The 20,337-nt window shown below is 41.5% G+C and overlaps 1 protein-coding gene across 1 annotated transcript in view; it reads right to left on the bottom strand.

Annotated features, from left to right (window-relative positions):
• Positions 1-18,526, bottom strand: part of EYA4 (EYA transcriptional coactivator and phosphatase 4) — a 156,930-nt gene extending 138,404 nt beyond the window's left edge. Inside the window, exon 1 of the mRNA XM_074862547.1 lies at positions 18,376-18,526. The gene's annotated coding sequence lies outside the window, so the exon portion shown is untranslated. The remainder of the gene's footprint in view (positions 1-18,375) is intronic.
• Between the last annotated feature and the right edge of the window lie 1,811 nt (positions 18,527-20,337).

Genomic DNA, 20,337 nt, shown 5'->3' with positions numbered 1-20,337 from the left:
AATAATCCTTCAACTCCTGCAAGAAAAAATAGTTGTGAAAACAAACCAATTAAAAAGCTAAAATGTTTCATACAGGCAGCTGTTTAAGTAAACAACAAAAGATAACCCTTGGGAGAACATATTAGAAAGACTATTACGGAATGTCGAACAAAACTGCTTAATACACATTTAATGATAACCTCTTAGTCATTAAGTGTCTGGCAGAAAAAGGTTATTATGCAATTATCAGCATGAAGTCCTCTCTCTCAGGTCCATTAAATTCCTTTAGGATTAAATAAAATACACAAAGTGGTTTATAACAAGCAGCTCCCTACAAAGTGCTAAATCACAGACATTACCTTAATTATTTGCTATGTCTATGCCTTCTCTCATAGGGTGAATCACTCTCATCAAATATTGAGATCTTCAATAGGAAAATTCTATTTCCTAAGAGTTCTCCGTAAGAATGATTACGGTAACCTTAATGATAAAGCCACACAATTATATTACAATCTCCATTCTCAGAAAAGATTCACTTTGGTGTTATGCAAATTTGCACAATTTAGAACAAAACAAGTTCCAGGGATATCTCATATATGCAATAATCATAATATTATCAATCAAAGCTAGTGTTACATTTAAAAGAAAAGAAAATACATAACAGTATGTAAACACATAAATTAAAGAACCCAAACAACCTGGATTTGTTTATCAACAAGGCACCCCAACAAACCATAACCTGGGAGCATGCCCAATAACATAAACATATTATGGACCCTTGTTTTAAATTCTGACCAGCAAGCATTTATACATCATGCTACCTCCACCCTGCATAAATGTAATCATTAGTGATCTGAGATTAAGCAATGTATAACTCTGTTGGCACTTGCAGAACATTTGAAAGGAGCCAGAGCTACCAGCCAGTGCACCCACATATTCCCACCCACCACCCTATGTTGGCCTGTGAATACCTCCTCTCTTAGTCTGAAGTGCCACTTACTTGCCATACCTCCATTTACTCCCCAAAATGTAACTCCCAAAATTTCCTTGTGTTTTGCATTAGATATTTCCTAGAACATACACACATGCACATTTACAGCCCCAGTTTACTTTCTTTTGAGTCTCACCTGGATTTTTCCTGCCACCAGATTACACCCTCCTGTTTTCCTTCCCTCTTCTCTAAGTTTCAAAAATATTTTCATTCACATTTCATTAATTTCTGCCATGATGTTACATAAAGACCAATTGTAAGCAAATCATATTGCATGTATTTCACTTTATCAGAAAGCTGAAAATAATTCCTGTTTTTCAAAATGGCTTCAGTCTCCTCTCGATTTCAGAAGGATCCAAGACATTGATGTCTTCACCCATGATGACTTCACCAAAACAGTAACCATCTCCCATGGATTTTTGGTCAATGTGGAGCCCACATCCTTTCTTAATCCTAAATCCTAACCAATCCTAAAGTTAACTTTAACTTACTTATATTTGTAAAATGACAAAAGGGGAATTAAAAGGCTTCTTTAAAACACCCACTACTGGCAAATTTCAGAAAGGAGCCTACCAAGAACAATGGGTATTTTGAGAGAAAGCACACGGCTACACGGCACTTCCTGGGGTAGCCCCTGCCAAAGGAAGCAATTCTGAACACAGGGGTGAATTTTCACAACCAATCCTAAAATATTCCATGAATAACTTAAACACAAAATCTGCTTTAATTTAATTAAGAGTTTGAAGTGTGTATATGTTATTGCATTAGTAAGGTTACCTGTGGAAAGAAACAGTCAAGCGCTCAGTAGTAAAATACAAGATTTGGAACAATTGTTTGACTAGTTTCTAAGTTTACTGACTGAAAGTTGGTACCTGGCTTGCATTCAAACATTAAATGCTCTAATTCTGCCTGTTGGTCACTGAAGGTGACAGATCCCTCATTTTCTGTGTGAAACTCAACTACAACTCAGCTACAGAGCCATACCATAACAGACAGACCCATATTCATGTTTCCTTCCATACTGATCATGGTCTTAACCAAAACACACTGAAATCAACAGATAGATGTCACATTTTTCCTTAAAAAATAAAATGTATCAATATTTTAAAAACATCCTGACCATGTAAGTCCAACAGGAGTTTTACTATTAAGAACTGCCTATGACTCACCCACAATATGTGTTGTGTCCCAAAATTCAGGTGGATGTACCCACCGGAACGCATCATTAAATATGCCACTTGTATTAGTCACCTTCTAGAAAAGACTGACCTTCACTTATTTTTTAACTTACTTTACTGAATTACAAGACAAAGACAAGCTTGTTTAATCTTTGCAGAAATACACAATGTGTTAAATATATCCTTTACACAAACATGCTATATTATAATAGTTTCTAGGGCTCTGTTGTTCACACTGCCTCAAAATTCTAATACTCTTACTAGAAATCGAGCTTTTTAAAATAAAATTCAGAATTAATATTTTATCAGTATTCTACCTATCAACAGCTAAATCCTGCTACATTTTGAGCCCAGTTAAAGCAGCCGATTATAACCAACTGCTAACACAATGATTTCTATCATGGCAGTTATGCCAACTGCACTTAGACCAAATCCTTTAGGGTTTAGTTTTATAAATTTGTAAAAGAGGAGAAAAACCATTAGAGAAGTCAGTGACTTAAATAAGACCAACATTACTCCCTAATAAAGATATAAAATTAAAGGATAATAGTAACCTCGTGCTGTTTTATGAGGCAATAATCCAGTTACCAATTCAACCTTGTAGTTTATCCCATCAAGAGAACCAGATTAAAAACAGAGGGAGGGAGGGCACTCGTATCCCTATTATATTGCAAATGTTTCTAACTGGGTTTAACTATTTTTAAAACTGTTGTTAAAAGTCTTAAACTCACAGACAAGCCAGAATGAAGAAAAATGCCTGTTTCTGCTCTTGATCTAGTCCTTGCAGATGTGGCTTTAAAACTGATGAAGTGTTTTATGCTCCCAGATAAAAATTTTACCTTTCTAAGAAATGTCTTAATTAGGAGGATTCCTGACTTTCCTCATCAACAAATGCATTTAAATCTAATTTTTTATTTATTTTTATCTGGGGGAATAAAACACTTCATCAAATTTAAACTGCAACTTCCAGGACTCGACCATGAGGAGAAACATGTGTTTCCTCCCAGAGATACACCCATAAGTTAAAAAAACCCACAAAACTAGTTGAGGATCTGCTGCATACTCCTTTGTAAATAACTGAAAATGTAAGACAAGCAAGGACGTGGTCTCTCCCCTTGCAAAGATTTCTTCAGAAGATTAGTATTGCAACAAATAAACAACTGACTGAAGCAGTTTCATTTTCTATGGGATGTCTAATAAGATCCTGTGCTGCTTTCATAAGCTCAAGAAAGAATGTAAAGCTTGGGGACCCACAGGTAAAAAACAGCCCTAAAGCACTTGAACTTTCCCAAGAGTATTTCAGAGGCTGCTTCAGGCCTTCTAGTCAGGCAGATGGAGAGATAGAGCTCCAAGAAGAATCCATCATCTGGAAGAGGAGTTTGGCCATCAGAAAAAAATTTTCCTCCCTTTCACTTCAACCCAAAAACTTAGGAATAAAGTCCTCCCTGGTCGACTATGAGTTGGTCTTCTTAAATGACATTATAGAGGGGTGCTCCTCAATTTCTCCCACAACATTTTTTTCCACATTATAATCCCCTGGCGCACATTGTCAGGTTCTTTTTATTCTTTTTCATCTGAAAAACATCTATTGAAGTTATATCATGGTGATGGTCTGTCAGTACAGTACAGGAGCTGCAGGATCCCAAAGTTACTATATCAGTTTTTACATTTTGAAATGTGTCAATAAGAAGCCTAGAGAATAAACAGAAAGGATGCTGCTGTGGTTAACACAACTCATCACCACACAGAACAACTAATTTCTATCACAGCCACAGGTTGAGAGTCAAACTGTTAAGTGAGAAGTGGTCACAAATAGAGCAATTTCTCATTTTCTAGTGCTCTACTTCAGAAACCTGTGATAGTAGGTACTTAGTGCTTATAACTGCAACTCAACATATGCAGGACATGCAGCAGTAAGATGCCAACAAGAGGACAGGCGCCGGGGTCTGAACACCCCCAGCCTCAGGCAAGCTTCTGCCTGGTTTACACCTTCGCTACAGAACATTTGAGGAGCTTGAAGCACATCTGAGGCACTTGTGAAAGGTTATGCAAGGCAGGTAATGAGAAAATGAATTGCTCTAGAATCAGTGCAAGGAACTAGTGCATATGCACTGCAATCTCACTAAATTAGATGATTTCATGCTAGTTGTTTCCCATGAAACTCATTTTTTTGAAGGAACAGGAGAGAGGGTACAGGCAGTAACAAACAGGCACCACCTAACATTCAACCTTTCTTACTTAGGAAAACATTCTTCTAGTTGTCAGCATGCATATCACTTGTAGTCTCACGTGAAAAAGATAAAACACAAGCTAAAAGAAAAGGAAACCAAATGCTGATTTATTAGAAGTTCAAGTTAGCCTGTGTATCTACAGTCCAAAACTGTATTTTGGACAGTAAAAACATACTGCTGTCTCAGTCCCTAATGGTATTATATTTGCAAAAGAAGAAAGATCCAGATGAGGAATGAGGTTGATGTACTTTATAATGTAGCTTTCTTCAAAACTCAAGTGAAACTATTAGCAGGCAAGTAAAAAAAAAAAAAAACCACCATAATAATTTAACACTTTTAAAATAAGCAAAATTATAATCATAGGGCTTTCTAGAAACTGGAGATCACTGTCCATGCTTTGGTAGAAAAAGAAGACATCAGCTTTCAGAAGACATATGAAAACTCAGCTCTCAACATAATCTCAGAAAAGCTATTGCTTGATACATTTCTAACACATTTTAAAATAAATATATAAAAACTAAATTAGTTCTAACTAATTTTTAGCTTTGTTGGCTTTTGTGTTTTCTCTTATACAAGTGCTGTGTTTTCTTGAAAGAAGTGTCAACCCTAATAAAAACAATTCTTCTTTAGTGGAAAAAACAGTAAGAAACATTATGTATATCTAACATCAAGGGAGAGCAAATGACTAACAAATTTTAAATACCATAAACATAATGAACAGTAAAAAACCGAAGTCATCCTGACAGTATGACCTAGTCAGGGACATATACTGCTTTCCTGAGGGAAACTGGCAGGTGGAAAGTATACAGAATTTTAACATTTTTTTTAGTTCTCAAAATTTTTCTTTTCACATTCCTTTTAATCAGAAGGATTCTTGCAGGAAGCAGAAGTGACTTGGGAATCTTGCATGCGTATTTAGGCTTAGCTGAGGTAACTGGTCTTCACCTCCTGATATCAAGGTGAGTGAAATGAGCCTCCTGAAAAACTTGTATTGCTTTGTAGAAACAAATCTTGCTCCACAGTCTAGAGAACTAAGGAAAATACGGAATGCCCATGCTTCCCTTCCTCCTCTTCTAGTACCTTTTTTTTCCCTCAGGCCCTCATCTCTGGAGGGTTAGATATGGCTCTCTTTGAATCACTTTGCTTTCAGTCCACTTTTAGCTTGTTGAGGATGAGAATTTTACTCTTAGAGAAGTTTTAGAGCTTTCTGGAACCCTTCGTAACACATGCAGAACCCACTTTTCCATCTGTTAGTGACCTCCAAAATGTTAAGCTCCTTCCTTACCCAGAGCCCTTGGCCTGAAGCGGGGAGGACAGCACGCCGCACCATCCCTGGTGCCCAGACTGTTTTAGCTCTGAGCATGTCCTGTGGCCCATGGTGGAGGGAAATCATCTTCCCTGGGATTTGTGTTCCGCTGGGCATCTGCCTATAGCAATCTGCATTTGCAGATGGATTGCTTAAATAGGGAAGGTACATTAATACTTATTTTGAATTATCAGAATTACTCTAGGAGTTCATATAACTCACACAACTCCATAGGCTTCTGAGCACAGATGAATTTCCTGCCTACTGCAACCAAGCACACTGTCCAGCTACTCAGTTACAGGGAAGGAATACAGGAGGAATTTCCAGGATATGCTGAAAAGCAAACGGACCCAGATGCTTTCTCTGTAAACAAGAGCCCTAGCTCTCACAGCAAATACATGGATGACAGCCTACCAGTCAGATGGAAGGGGCTGCCCAGGGTACGCTCCAGGACCTGCTCAGCAGTCTCATCCCAGCACAGTATCCAGCATGGATGTACATAAGAGCATGCCTATGTCTAAACTGAATATACAGTATATATTCTAATGCGTATAGAAACTATGTTTCTGAAAAGAGTAACTTTCAAGGTGCGATGCCAGACATTATTACCACAAAAACCAAAACAGGAATTAAAAATAAAATCCGGTATTGTATCACAGGACGCTGATAACCCTGAGACTCAGATTCATGGAAGATTTAGGGTCTTACTCTGATCCCTGCTGGAGATGAGAGAGTGTTTGCTCCTGGTAACACAGCTCAGGTATTTCCACATCCTGAGACAATAGAATTATCCATACTGGGTTATGATGTATGTTAAGAACAGGGAAGAGATCTTCAACATCCATCAAGCATTTACAGTTCTGTGCTCATCTAGTTTCCTTTTACCTTCTCCCTGCCCTGAAAAATGACACATCTGTAACCAGGACATAACTCGTTATTCCCATCTTCCTTTCATGTCAGACATTAAATACAGCAATCAAAACAGACATGATTCATGCCACCAAACTGTAATACACTGAAAACTTCTCAAAATTCAAGTCAAACAATTGGTTTTCATGCCAGTCACTATATATTTGTTACACATAGTCTTGCAAATTCTGCATGGTCTTTTGTGAACACTTGTATAATTGTCAGTTTAGCACAGTTTGCTTCCTTGAACTGAGTTTCCTGAAGGGTAACATTGCTTGTGTGGTATTTGCAGACATTTTATTCAAGAAAAATTAAAATGATATTCCACTCTGCATCAGCTACTTCTAACTTAGAAACAAGTCACACTACCACAAAACCATTTGGTACCACTCAAAAGCAGGCATCAAGACAAAAAAGCAGAGCAACACAGACCATGACGCCTCTGCATCAGTTAGGTATGTAAAACAAGTAAGAAACATAAAGGGTCTATGGCAAAAGTGGAGCATTTACCACTCTTGCAAAACTGGGTACCAATTTTACAGGTAGACAAATATGACTAAAACTGACTCCCCTACTCTTCCTACCACTCCCATCCCCTACCTGTGCAACAAATAAGAAGGATTAGCTTTAAGAATTTCAGAGTACAGAATTATACACTCAGCAAATCCTCCCTTATCCTAACATTGCACAATACGCCGTGAAATTGCTGAGATTGAAACCAGAGCTGCAAATCCACTGATGCTTGGGGGCTTCCCAACTGCGAGACCTCTTCACTCACGCTCAGATAAGGCATGCAGCTACACAGACCTCTTCTGAGTCGTTCCAGATTAATCAAATACAGATTATTCCAGCCAGAAATAAATAAAACAAATGCTAACACTGTTTCTGGCCTGGATTTGTAAACAAATCTAATCTAGAATCCCACTGTGTTCCCCTAAAAATAAAGGGAAATTGATTAGCAAAAATTTAAATGCAGCATTTTCAAACTCATGATTGATCAAACCCACACAATCCTTAACTAAAAGAAAGATGATTCCCAAGGGGAAAAAAAAAGTAATACAAAGATGCCACAGTTAGAAGCATACTCTTTTAGAATTTTAATAAAAATTTTAATTTTATTTTCCTACTAGCTGCCCATTTCAATGTTTTGAACAACTAGATTTTGTTAGGGGGAAGGGTTTTGGTTTTTACTACACGGCATATTTTGGTTAATTTTGGAGACATTTTCCTTCTCTTTTTTGTAGAAAATAGCTGAAAACAAACCAAATAAAACATTTCAGTTCTTTATAAACAAGCCACTGAAAACAGAAAGAAAAAGGCTATGCTTGGTTAGCCAGAATATTTAAAGAGACACTGTCAACTTGAAAATATTAATTATTTATTATTTTATCTCCCCAAAAGACATGTCAAATTTACCTTTCACACGTTAAAAAAAAAAATCACCTTGTGACACAGAAATAATATAAGGTAACAATAAAGGTTATTTCTAAAACAGAAGCCCTACTTACCATTTTACCATTTAGGAAGACCTGAAAATGAGCATATCCTCCAGGTAAAAGCAAACAGCAGTTTTACAAGGCTGGATAAATTAACCCAAAGAATCCAATCACATGTTAAAATGAAAGCTATGACAGCATAGTATCTATCCAGCCTATTTGTTTTTTGAAGAGTGTATTCAGCAGTATGAATACGCAATAATAGTTACTGAAGAAGTTCAAATACTTGCTAAAATTCCTAGAAACACCCTGATGAAGGAGGAAGCTCGCAGCTTGCCCTTCCTTTCCATCTGTCAGCTTCAATGCCCACTTTGCCGGCAACTGCCATTCCTGTTACTGCAAGTGTTTCACATACCGTTCTTCAATGGAACATTTTGAAATGCCAGAAAGAAATATAAAAGTAAAGCCACTGAAAATAAACATGGGTACTTGGGTTCTGGTTTGGTAGGAGAAATGCAACCTCTTTCTTAATTCAAGTTGATAGTAACCCCTAAATATTGCATTTGAGAAAATGTTCCATTCTCAAGGAATTACTTAACGACAGGAAACAAAAAATGGGAATGCAAAACTGTCCCAGAATAAGGAACTCCTGCTGGTGCCAGCACACAGCTCAGATGGTGTCTGACAGAATGGAAGACAATTATTACTCATCAAACCTAACACTCTTGCAACATGGCCATCAACGTAAACAGAGACCGTCAGAACACAACAAATGAAAAGTAGCAAAATTCCTATGTGCCACCTTTGCCCAGCACAAAGAAAATGCTAAAACCCGCATTAGAAGTGTTGTGTAGCCTTCATTTTTTATGCTGCTGATCCTCACAAAAGCTGTCTGCACTCATTTTGGTTCCTGGCCCACCAACAGTCCCCACATGCAACTGGAATGCCGTGAAGTCCACAGAGCAGCTTGCCATCCCACAGCCGAGTCTCTCTTACTAAGAGCCAACACTAAGAGTGCAACACAAAGTAATTGTGAAAAACAGGTATTCCCAGATTTTAATGATAACAGCCGCTTTGACAATGGACCCTTTACCAGATTTCCCTTCCCCCATTTAGATATTTATTAGCTGTGATCAAACTATGTTACATTCTCCTTTGGTAAACTAAAACCTGCTTATCCCCTGGAAGACATGTTTTCCAGTTGTTTAATTACTCCTCTGGTCTTATATATGAAACTTCTCCAATTTTTCCAGCTTCCTTTTGAAAGCAAAAAGAGAGCCCAGCTTTCCAGTAGTAGCTGCACCCATACTATCTACACAGGTAATGTAACCTCTTTTACTCTGCCTAGTACTTTGTTTAAAATGCTACTCCTTTTTTTGGCTATGATACCATCCTGATCATTTGCTATGGCCTCCAGTTGTTTTTTTAAATAAACCACTGGCTTGTAGTGAAGCACATACTGTTTGCTTGCTCTCAGTTTGCTGAACGAGCCAGACTACTCTTAGCAATCTGCTTTCTTCATTATTTACTCTTCCCTCAGTCTTTGCCGTAGCAGTACTGTAGGCATTACAGTCTGACGACAGAAGTACAAGAAAGTTTGTAAGAAGATCTCTTTTATTAGGTCAGCAATTGACCTAATCAAAGGTATTACTTCTTGTAGAACTTACTAATGTTTCTGTCACAGGTAAAATAATAAATAGTTTTTAATTTGAAGACTAGCCCCTGAAAAACTCTTTGTAATAGTGTCCTCTTTAAAGACTCATTAACGAGTACTTTTGCAATCTATGCTTTAGTTTGCTCTTGAATCCATTTCATTTGTGCCAAGTTCATTTTGTATCCTTTAAATTTATTAATCAAAAAGTCACGTCAACTCAAAACCCGTACAGAACTTTATTACATCACTACTCTTATCTCTTGAAATCAAACTTGTACTCACATCAAAAACAGTATCACTAGTTTGGCATGCTTGATTTTCATAAACCCATGATGTGGTATGCCATGCGTATTTCAGTGTTATATGGGAACAACATACAAAAGGCATTTGGAACGTGATAGCACGTAAGTTAATACTTTGTGACAGTGGAGACTAATAAAAAATAGTTGCCATAAATTAAGCACTTGTCCACAGTGACAGCTAAGCAATGGCCACTTTTGAAAAATTATTCCGCTTCTTTCCCCAGGAATAGTGGTACAAGAATGCAGCCCATCATGAGTGCTGCAGCCCTCGGCAATGACATTCTTCTCATGCAGTTATGCCCTGGCTGTCCCCCGTGGGCCCAGATTCTGGACAGTGCTGCATGGACCTGGGAAAGTTCTATCATCTGGTATCATATCTGGACTCCTTACTTCCTTTGAAACCATCATAGCTGTCCCCTCCAGAGGTACCGTAACTTTCCCTATTGTTTTAACCTGCACATATATCTGCAAATTATTTTAATTATTTTAGTTAAAAAAGTTATTTTAGTTAAAAAAACCCCACATCAACAAAACCTTTTGGTCAAAGATCAAGGGATCATTTTTGTAGACAATGTTTTCATTCTGAAAAATTCCACCTATCCCGCAGACTTGACCCTGCACTTCAGTTAATAGAGGTGGCAGATTAGGTAACGGAGACTGTGGTTCTGCAGCTATTTCTGCAGCGCTGGTGCCAGGCTCGGCAGCGCGGGTGCTGCCACTCATTCCAACCTTTGCCTCATGCCAGCACAGCTGTTTGTGAACCACAGCAAGGAACAGATCCAGCTTAAACGAGTGGCCGGCAGAGGAGGGGTAAAGGGCTGCTTAAGAAGCACTGCCACCAAATGTGAAACCATAGCTTCGCTCTCTTCCGTCCTCTGCCACAGAAAACAGACGGATGCAGGAACTCCAGATTCAGTTGGTCACACACAGCAACGAGTCACACACAGATTACTACTATTACTGCTTATACGAACCAATATCCCTAGCAAACTATGTAAAAACAAAGCAAAATGATAGCCCTTTTCCTACAGACCTTACAGTCGAACTGCTGCAGGCTTAGTCCTGATCTGACAGCATCTCTCGAGATGCAGTCCTGATCTTGGACTTCCTTCAATGCGGAGCTAAGGAAGACCCCAAAAATCTGGGTAGTTTCACAACTATCAACAAGTATCTCCTTCAATTTGATTTGTCTTAAGCCAAAAATCTGACTACTCAGCTAGCCCTTGGAGAAATTAGACTACAGTTTAGTCAGAAAGTTGGAAAACAAGCTGAATCATAGTTAAATAGCTACCAGAAATGACTAGGAAACACATGAGCTGGCCATTTTAGCTGAAAGACCTCTTATTGCAGGTGACTCCCAGCCATACTGCTGCACAGTGAGCTCAGCACTCAGACGGTGCTTTGAACAGAAAAATTGCTTCTCTGAAGGAGCAATCAACTGAACGAAATTAATACGAACATTACACCAGCTCCTTCTATCACACCAGATTAGAATAAACATAAAAATAGGTGGCCGAGTGGAAAAGTACTTTAATCTTTCCACTTGGGAAACCTACCACAGTTCCAAATCTTGCCTTGGGGCAACCTGGAAATTTTATTTGGGAGACCCTTTCCCAGAATATAATTATTCCTTTTGTAAAACCTCTACACCATTTGGCCCTATTAGTTTCCAGCTCCCTAGTTCTCCGCATTAAGAAGACCAGAACAGGAACGTTAGGTTGAATTTGAGTTGCATTGCTAGAACTTGGCAGAGGAAATGTGCATAATCTGCCTGAGCTGTGCCTGGTTTTGTGAAACCATGTCTACACTGGGACACTCGGGAGAGCTGCAAGAAAGACCTCACATATAGTGTGATGTCACAATGCATAAACCAGAGTGTACAGAGGCTGGTTTAGCTGCTCTCACTTGGGACTAAGTGAACTTAATTTTCTGTGATTCTCTGAGAATATACTACAGTAAATAAAAAGGAATATCCAGGTGGGATTTAACATGGTAAACGGACTTCACACCTTTCATTGAATAGGCTTGGCATTCACAAAATGTCCCTGAGTAAACACAACCTGACCATTCACTTCTATGAGCAACAAAGTTGCCTGAAAGGAATTAAAAGAATACAGTCAGTTAACAATATTTCTAACTGCATCATTTTCAGGAATAGAATTACCCTAAAAGACATCTCTGTCGTCATTTATAAAATGCTGTAAAAAATAAAAATATGTATTCTAACATAGGAGTATGAAAATGTCTTAAAATGGAAGAAAACATGAATATATGATTTGGACATTTATACTTAACACTGCTTTATTTTTTCTAAGTATTGCAGGATCACTCACTACTCTGTGCCTGAGATCTCACACATACAAAGTATACTACAATACACCTCCCCCAAAAAACAGACTGCGCTAAGAAGAGAGGACTAGATACTCATCTGGCATAATGTGAGACCACTCCAGTAATTTCGACATTCCTACTCCAATTTGCAACAGCTAAGGATCTGGCACAAAACATCAAGTTAAGTTTCCAATTACCTCATGCACCAGCATTGATTTCAATAGTTATATACACATAGTCATAGAGGAGAATTATTTGAAAAGCTGCAAAGTCAGCTCTGTATTTCTTTTAATTTGTGGTCTAAATCACACCCTTTATGGTATTTTAATGGAGGTTTTTGTGGTTTAATTATATATGTGTCAAGAGCAGAATAGTTACTTGCTGCATCTACCCAATTAAAAAAAAAAGGCAGCTGTAATTCTTTACACTCCTGACAATGTAAACTTATACTGGGTCATGTCACAATAGTAATAAATTTTAATGTTGTCAAAATATCTAGTGCATATTAACTTAAATACATAAGTAAAAAGTCCTCACGTATATGAAAATTAGTCTTCTGTATGTGAATATTTTGCAGGTTGCCTTGGGAGGTCTTTTTGCAATTTGCTGCTCCAAATTAGTCAAATTGTATAGTCTAGACACAATAGGAGGCAACTCGGGTGTAAAGACACAGTATTCAGTCAGCCCAGACAGACTGAGTTCTTCAGAGACAGCACTTAAATTACATCCAATTAAACAGCCCTACGCAGTCCTGCAACATTATTTGCCACACTCTACTTCTATGGACAGCTGCTTAATGAAAAGTCACCATAATTTTATTTATTTTTTTAATTCTAGGAAAAGGACACATACCTCCAAAAGAATTTAGGCACAGAAAACCTCCAAAATCCTTCTTTCAAATCCATGATAATTGCAGTCTAAATCAAAGTTTAGTGTCTAGTACCTGAGCCTAATAGCTTAAGATCAAATATATACTAGTCTCACTGGTATCTGGTCCTCCAAAAGTTCTGAAGATAATCACTCCTCATTATAATCTTCCCTTATCATGAAGAAATTTTAAATAAATTGAAAATACAATGCTTAAACTTTAGTATTCCTTCAGTCATTAGCATTTGACATTTTGCTCAAAAGTCTGACAACTGGCCTATATACAGCCCTGTGAGTGAGACTGCCCAGTGATGCACTTTGATATAGGATAATCAATCATCAAAGTAATTTTACGGTTTAACATTAAAGCAAAAGGTGGGCCAGCATTTCTCAGGCTTAGAGACAAAAAGAAGAATCTGCTTAAAAACAGTTTTCACCAAGGTCCAGTATTACAGGCATCCCAAAAGGAATCCTTCAGGCAGCATTACAACCTACAATGTGGACTAAAAATGTAAGTTTTATTACCTTTTCAAATAAATTCTATTCTTTACTTGACAGATAAACACTCTTCATATCTGAGCTTTCGCACTGCAAAGTGCATCCAAGTTCCTTTAAGCACGTCTGATTTAATGACAGATTTAATAATACTGCAACACAGAAGTATGGAGTGGCCAAAAAAATTATTTCATAACAATCTGATTTCTGTACAGCAATATCTAAAATGTCACCTAATATATATAAGTAAAGCAGAAAGTTTTTAATGTATATTGTAAAGCCTGGGGCTTCGATAGGTAGAACAGTTGACTTTAAAAGACCAAAAAGATAATTTAAATCTAATAAACCTTTTTAATTAATTTTAAAAAGAGTAGCAGTTTATGCCTTCAGTAGAACCATGCCCTGAAATCTCAGGGGTGATTAAAGGGCCATGCCAAAGCTGAAAGGTTTCAAATATCAAACTATACTATTATGTCAGGGCCGGCAAGATCAATTAGCACTTTTCAATGACAGAAAAGGTTAAGTTGGACACACATTTACACAATATTTAAATCCAAAATAGAAAAATAGCACATAATAAGTTAATACCACATATTAAAAGTTTGCTTATAAACCTCTCAATCAATGACCAAATATCAAAAATCTTTTTCCACTTGCACAACATAAATACTGCTTTTCTAACGCAAAATGGCAAGAAGATTATAGATATGTTAGGTAGTAGAAATAACATTGGATTCTCAAGTGCAAAGTAAAGACCAAAGACCTCTGCGTGTTTCTGCTACCAGACTCGGTTTATTGCTGAACTTTCAAAAAGCTTCAAAAATACTTGATCAACTTGACAGAAGTCTGTTAGTCTGATGCCCCTGTGTTTGCATCCTTCTTGCAAACCCTGACAATACTAAAAATGAATGATAACAAGCAAATAAACCTATTCCCATGTTCAACTAAAAGACATATAGAAAACTACCATAAAACAAAAAAAACACAAATTAAAACCACTAATCTGTAAATTAATTCATCTTAAATGTGGAAGAAGCAACTGTACACCTTCTGCAATTAAAAGCCATCCAGAAACATACACACCGGGAAGCAAGGGGACTTACGTTTCAGTTCTTAGTATCAGAAGAATACTCCCTGGAAGTACAGGTATGTTAGAAGTTAATTCGATACCTGTTAATACAAGTGTTGCTGCAGTAAACATAGCATGAACAAAGTACCAGGTTATGATATCAAATAAAGTCAGTATAAAATCACAATAAAATGCCGGAGATGAAGAAAACCTAAGGAAAAAGCACACTGTGTTGAAATCAGCGATTTAGGTTGTAACGGCATTATTTTGAGTATAAGCAAAGCAAGATTACTTTTGTTCAATGATATATTTCAGAACGTCCTTTTTTTTAAAGCCCACTTCTCTATTTATTTCTTCAAGGAGTGATTTGAAATATTTACTACCAGACAGTACCTAATTTTAGGTTTTAAGTGCTTTAACAGCTCTATGAAATATGATCAGCAGCTGCAATATAGAAGTATGCTGAATAAACTCTCCTTATAAAAAGGGAGACCTGTTTTACCCTGAGTTCATAAAGTCCCTACTTTCAAGAAAGAAAAAGATAACAGAAAAAAATGAGTAGTCGTGTCCCAGAGCGTTTGACAGAAATTCCAGGAATTTCTTTCTTCTTTCTGAATTAACTTTCATATTTAATAGAGGGAAAACTAGTTTAAATTTTAACAGTGGGAGATTGCATTGAATGTCGTGCAATACCACCAGGTCATCAAGGAAACAGACAGGTAGCTTTCCCACACCAAATGCCAGTGTTTAACACTGATTAATTCTAGGACTGCAAGGTAAAAGTTGCATAAAGTTTAAAGAGTAGCTCTCAAAGCTTGCATCAGAGGCTAAAAATATGCAACAGGATACTATCTATAGCTGTATTTCTAGTTGCCTTGTTTGAAACATTTTAACTGGGAACTGCAATTAACTGGGAACCCAGAGGGTTTCTGCTCATTAAATTCCTTTTTTAGAATTTATCTATCCCATTGGTGTTACCCACACAGCAGAATAAATTTCTATTGCAAAGTGTTGTGAAGCCATTAACAAATACAAATCCAGCAAGAGTAACCTTCAACTAAATTTATTAGCAGTACAAGCATATACACAGAACAATTTATAACTGCATATGAGTTATCTGAACAAAGATACATAAAAGATTAGTCAACATACTCCTCTCCCATTTTTATTAAATTTGATTGAAGAACATCTGGTAACATAAATATCAGAATTTTCTAAAGAAAGCAAGAAGAGCTGTTTCAGACGTAGCCCAGCTAATGCTAGATGTCAAACATACAGGAAGAATCATAGAGAAGAGAGAGAAATGTCAATCTGTATTTCCACTTCACCCACAATATGATACATATCGTCAGTTTGCAAACATTTGTTGTTCGGCAGCATTTTCAGAAATAAGAAGAGAAAAAGAGAAACCCCCAGAAATTTTATGAAACCGCTCTTTTGAGTGTTAAGGAAATGAAACAATGATATGACCTGAGCTTTAATGCAAGTACGCTCTTCAAATAACAAATAAACACTGAGGTCAGACCAAAAGAAAAATATTTACCACGCAGAAATGATGCTTGCTTTGTATACTTTACTCTAAACTGTCGATTAGTTTATCTTAGATACACTTTCTAGTCTCAGCAAGTGAAACACGTAAGACAAAACCGACAAAACTGAAAATACTGGTTTCTTACTGTTCTAGCATGACTTCATGCTTAAACTCGGATCGGCCAAGGCGCTCCCTTGTCTGGTACGGCGTGCCTCCCAGGATTTTTGTAAATACCAGCTATTTCACATCGCCACTCGCGAGATAAACGCACACCTCCGCGTGCTCCGCTTTAAATCCTGCCCGCGGGATAACGGGGAGGCAGCGCCGTACCGACTTGGCGCTCAGCGGCGGTTTCATAAATGTAAATGAAACTTTAGATGCCAATTACTGATTGGCAGCGGCGCTGCCGTGGGCTCCCGCTCTCGCTGCTCGGTGGCAAGGGCCGCGGGGCCGCTCCCCCGCGGGTGGGTGCCGGGCGGCGGCCCCGGGGCACCCCCCGCCGCCCGGGCAGGGCGCGGAGCCCCCGCGGCGCGGGGACAACCGCCGCCGGAGCCGTGTGAAACCCAGCCGGCGGTTTTCCGCGGGTATCTGATTTTGGAAGTGTCTGTAATGACAGCCGGAGAGGCAAATTAATGGCCAACAGCCCACTGGGTTTGAACACGGAGAATCCTGTTACCTCCTCGCGGATCAAGTACGCGCGCACACACACACACAGACACACACAGACACACACACACACACACACGCACACAGACAGACACACACAGAGGCTTCCCCACGTGGAAACGCTTTCAAACCAAAACACAAGACCCCGCACCGCCGCCGGCGGGAAGGGCGGCGGGACCCCCGCGCCGGGGCTCTCCTGGGCCGCCGTGCTCCGGCGCAGCGGGGACCCGCGCCGGGGGCAGGGGGCGAGCTGGGACAACCCGAAAACGCGCCGTTTGGTCTTTAAACCGCAAGAAAACCAAGCCAGGGCGGGGGAGGGCAGGAGGGATCCCTCAGGGAGAGGAAACGGCGAGGAACAAAAAACAACGGGCAGCTCTGCCCTCACTCCCCTCCGATCGCGGGAAAAGCGGCTGCCGGAGCCCCAGCAGCGGCCGCCGGGCGGGGGGCAGCCCGCACACCCCCCCCCCCCCCCCCCAGCCACCAGCCGCACGGGGCAGGCGGGCCCGGGAGACCCCCGAGCGCTGCCGGCGGCTGGGGCAGAGCCGGGGCCCGTGGGCGGCCGGCGGAACCGACCTCCTCTGCCGCCGCCGCCTGTGCCTGCGGGTCCCGGCCGAGCCGCCTCACCCCCCGCGCTGCCCAGACCCGAGCCTCGCTGGCGGGAACGGGCGCTTGGGGAAGGGGCTCGCTACCCTCCCTGCGTGTTTTCACGCCGCTCTGGGCGGAGGGGCTTCCCCCCGCCGCCGCCAAAAAACTTGTTTCCTCCCAGCCTCCGGTCGTGCCGCCGCCGGCCCCGGCCCCGGCCCTCCCAGGCGCGGCGGGGCGGCAGGGACGACCCGGCGGCCGGCAGAGCCCTCCCGCCCGACCGGCCCTCCCGCCTCGCCCGGGCGGGCCCGCATCCCCCCCGGCCGCTGGCGGGGCGCAGCCCGGGCCCCCCGTTTCCGCTGCTACGGGGGTGGGCGGGAGGCGCAAGCGGGGAACAATGCGTTGGCAGCCGGCACGGCTTGCGCCCGTCTCGGGGCTTACCCCAGCAGCCGCGGTCATAGCCAGGGGTGAGGGCAGAACGGCCCGGGCAGTCACCTGAAGAGAGGCGGAGAGTCCGGCTGGACGGGCAAAAAGTCACCCCGTCCGCACCGGAGACCAGGTTTTTTGCAACTAAACTCGCGTGGGACCGGGGGCGAACGCCCGGCTCTGCCCCGCGATGGACGGCTCCGCTACTCCTTCTCATCACGTTTGTTTTACAGCAACTTTTTTTTTTTTTTTTGGTCATCTGGCCAACATGAAAACAATGCTAAATAAACCCTAAACGCAAGCACACGCACACACCCACCTCCACGGACACATGCACATGCGACAGGGAGCCGGTTTCCCCCACCTCTGAGCAGAAGGGTGGGAGGGAGCCTCGGGGACTGGGAAGTCAGAGAGACACTCACCTTCTCGCTGCCGGGATATGCCGCTACTTTTATTTTAGGGCTGCTCCTTATTTATTTATTCTCGTCCCTTCTCCGAGCCGAGGTTCCCCTTTTGCACCGTTCCTCTGGCAAAAACAGGACATCCCCTCTGCAAGTCCCCCCCCTTTCTCCACACACAAATAAAGCGCAACTCGGAGCAAAACGGGAGGGGAGACTCGGGGATGGGGGGCGGGGGGGGGGGGGGGGGGGATGGGGGGGGTAGCTGGAGGAGGAGGAGGCTGGTACGGGAGAAGCCAAACACTCCTTGCAGTTCAGCGAGTGCAACTAGTTACCTCCTCACGCACAGGCACGTAGAAAGTTTCCCTGGCATGGGACGGGACTTTGCTAAGAAAAGGTCCCCAAAAGGTCGCCCCGGGAGCGGGGAGGTAAGGGCCGAGGAGCGCGGCCCCGGGGCGACGTTTTGCACTTGTGCCGGGAGGGGCGGCCCCGGCTGCGCCCTGTGCCGGCCCCTGCTCGGCGCCGGAGCCCCCGCTGCCCCCAGAGCCGCCGCTCCCCGCTGCCCCCCGCCCTCACGCACCCCCCACGCACCCCTGCCCGCCGCCCGCCCGTCCCGCTGTCCCCGGCCTCGCAGCCCGAGGCCTGGACCCTTCCCCTTCGCTACTCCCTGGCAGCTACAGGGAGCACTGGTGGGCGCAGAGGAGAGGGGGGCCCCGGACGGCACGGGTGGCAAATCAGCCGGCGGCCGACCAGCGCTCATCCACTCGAGTACAGGCACCAACGTCCACACTTCACTTTTTCCCTTTTGTTTCTTCTACAATAAACCCCCACCGTAAAGTAATCCTGACTTGCTGGAAAGGTTGGGAATATATGAATGATCAAGTATGATCAGGCGCTACATGACAGGACCTATCGTGGCGCCCTTTTATAGGGTGCGTTTGTCTCCTTCCTCTCGAGCAGGTCAGCGTGGATGGAGGCAAAGTCCTTTCTGCTTTGAAACTGAACGCTCTTTTTCTGCTGGAAATTCAGCAGCTATGTTTGGTCCTCTTTTCTATCTAGTGTGGGGAAGTGGAAGAAAATCCTTAATTGCTTAGTCATATTTCATACTCTTATCCTTTACCTTGTATTATCTCCTATTATCTCACTGAGTGTATTGGGTGGCTCTTGTTCAACCAGCTGCATCACCCTCTTTCTATCAAGTTAACTTCACTCTCCAAAGAGTGTAAGTCAAAAATTCAAAAGAAGAAGCAAAAGTTAGGCCCTATAGCTGGAGAGCGTTGTGGGAGAAAAGGCTTGGTTTTCAGAAGTACTGAATGTCAGAAGATTTTGAGGTCAGCAAGTCACGTGAAATGAAGGAAAAAAAGTACAGATCTGTGAAGATTCTTTCCTACCTGCCTTCTATTTGCTTACTTTGCATCTGGTGATACTGTTTAAAACGTAATTTTACTCAAGCTGTCTGCCTTTGAATTTCATAATTTGCATTCAGTGAATCGTACTAACATGGTCATCTTTCTCCTAAATCATTTCAGACTTAAGATGACTAAATCTTCATAAAAACAAGTCTATAAAAACCCTGCATTTGCTGTCTTGGGAGAGTCGCCACTCAGAAAGAGAACAGACTTGGAAAACTCTTTTGACCTACACAAATACAGCTAGAAAAACATTTAAACTAAAACAGCCCCCAAAAGCCAGCCTTCAAATTGACATAGTGTAGGACAAGCCAGAAATATGAAGTGAATTTTGAAACAGAATTTAGAGAGTAACTGGCAGGGGGGAAAACTCAGGTTTGCAGAAATAATTGCGATTGACAACCCTGCTCAGAGTAACAGTCCTGACTAACGCCAGCCCCCATCTTGCTAACAGGCTCCTTCTGTAGGCAAACGTGCTAACAACCCCTTCCTTTCGAGAGGACTTTCGTGAATGGCAGTGGTCTAACCTGAGGTACTTGAACACGATAATGAAGGTTCTCTGAACTCTGGTTTCCTT

Source organism: Strix uralensis, chromosome 3 (genome assembly GCF_047716275.1).
Source record: "Strix uralensis isolate ZFMK-TIS-50842 chromosome 3, bStrUra1, whole genome shotgun sequence".
Taxonomy (NCBI): Eukaryota; Metazoa; Chordata; class Aves; order Strigiformes; family Strigidae; genus Strix; species Strix uralensis.
The sequence above is the reverse complement of the archived record's forward strand: the minus strand, read 5'-3'. Positions and strand labels throughout refer to the sequence as shown.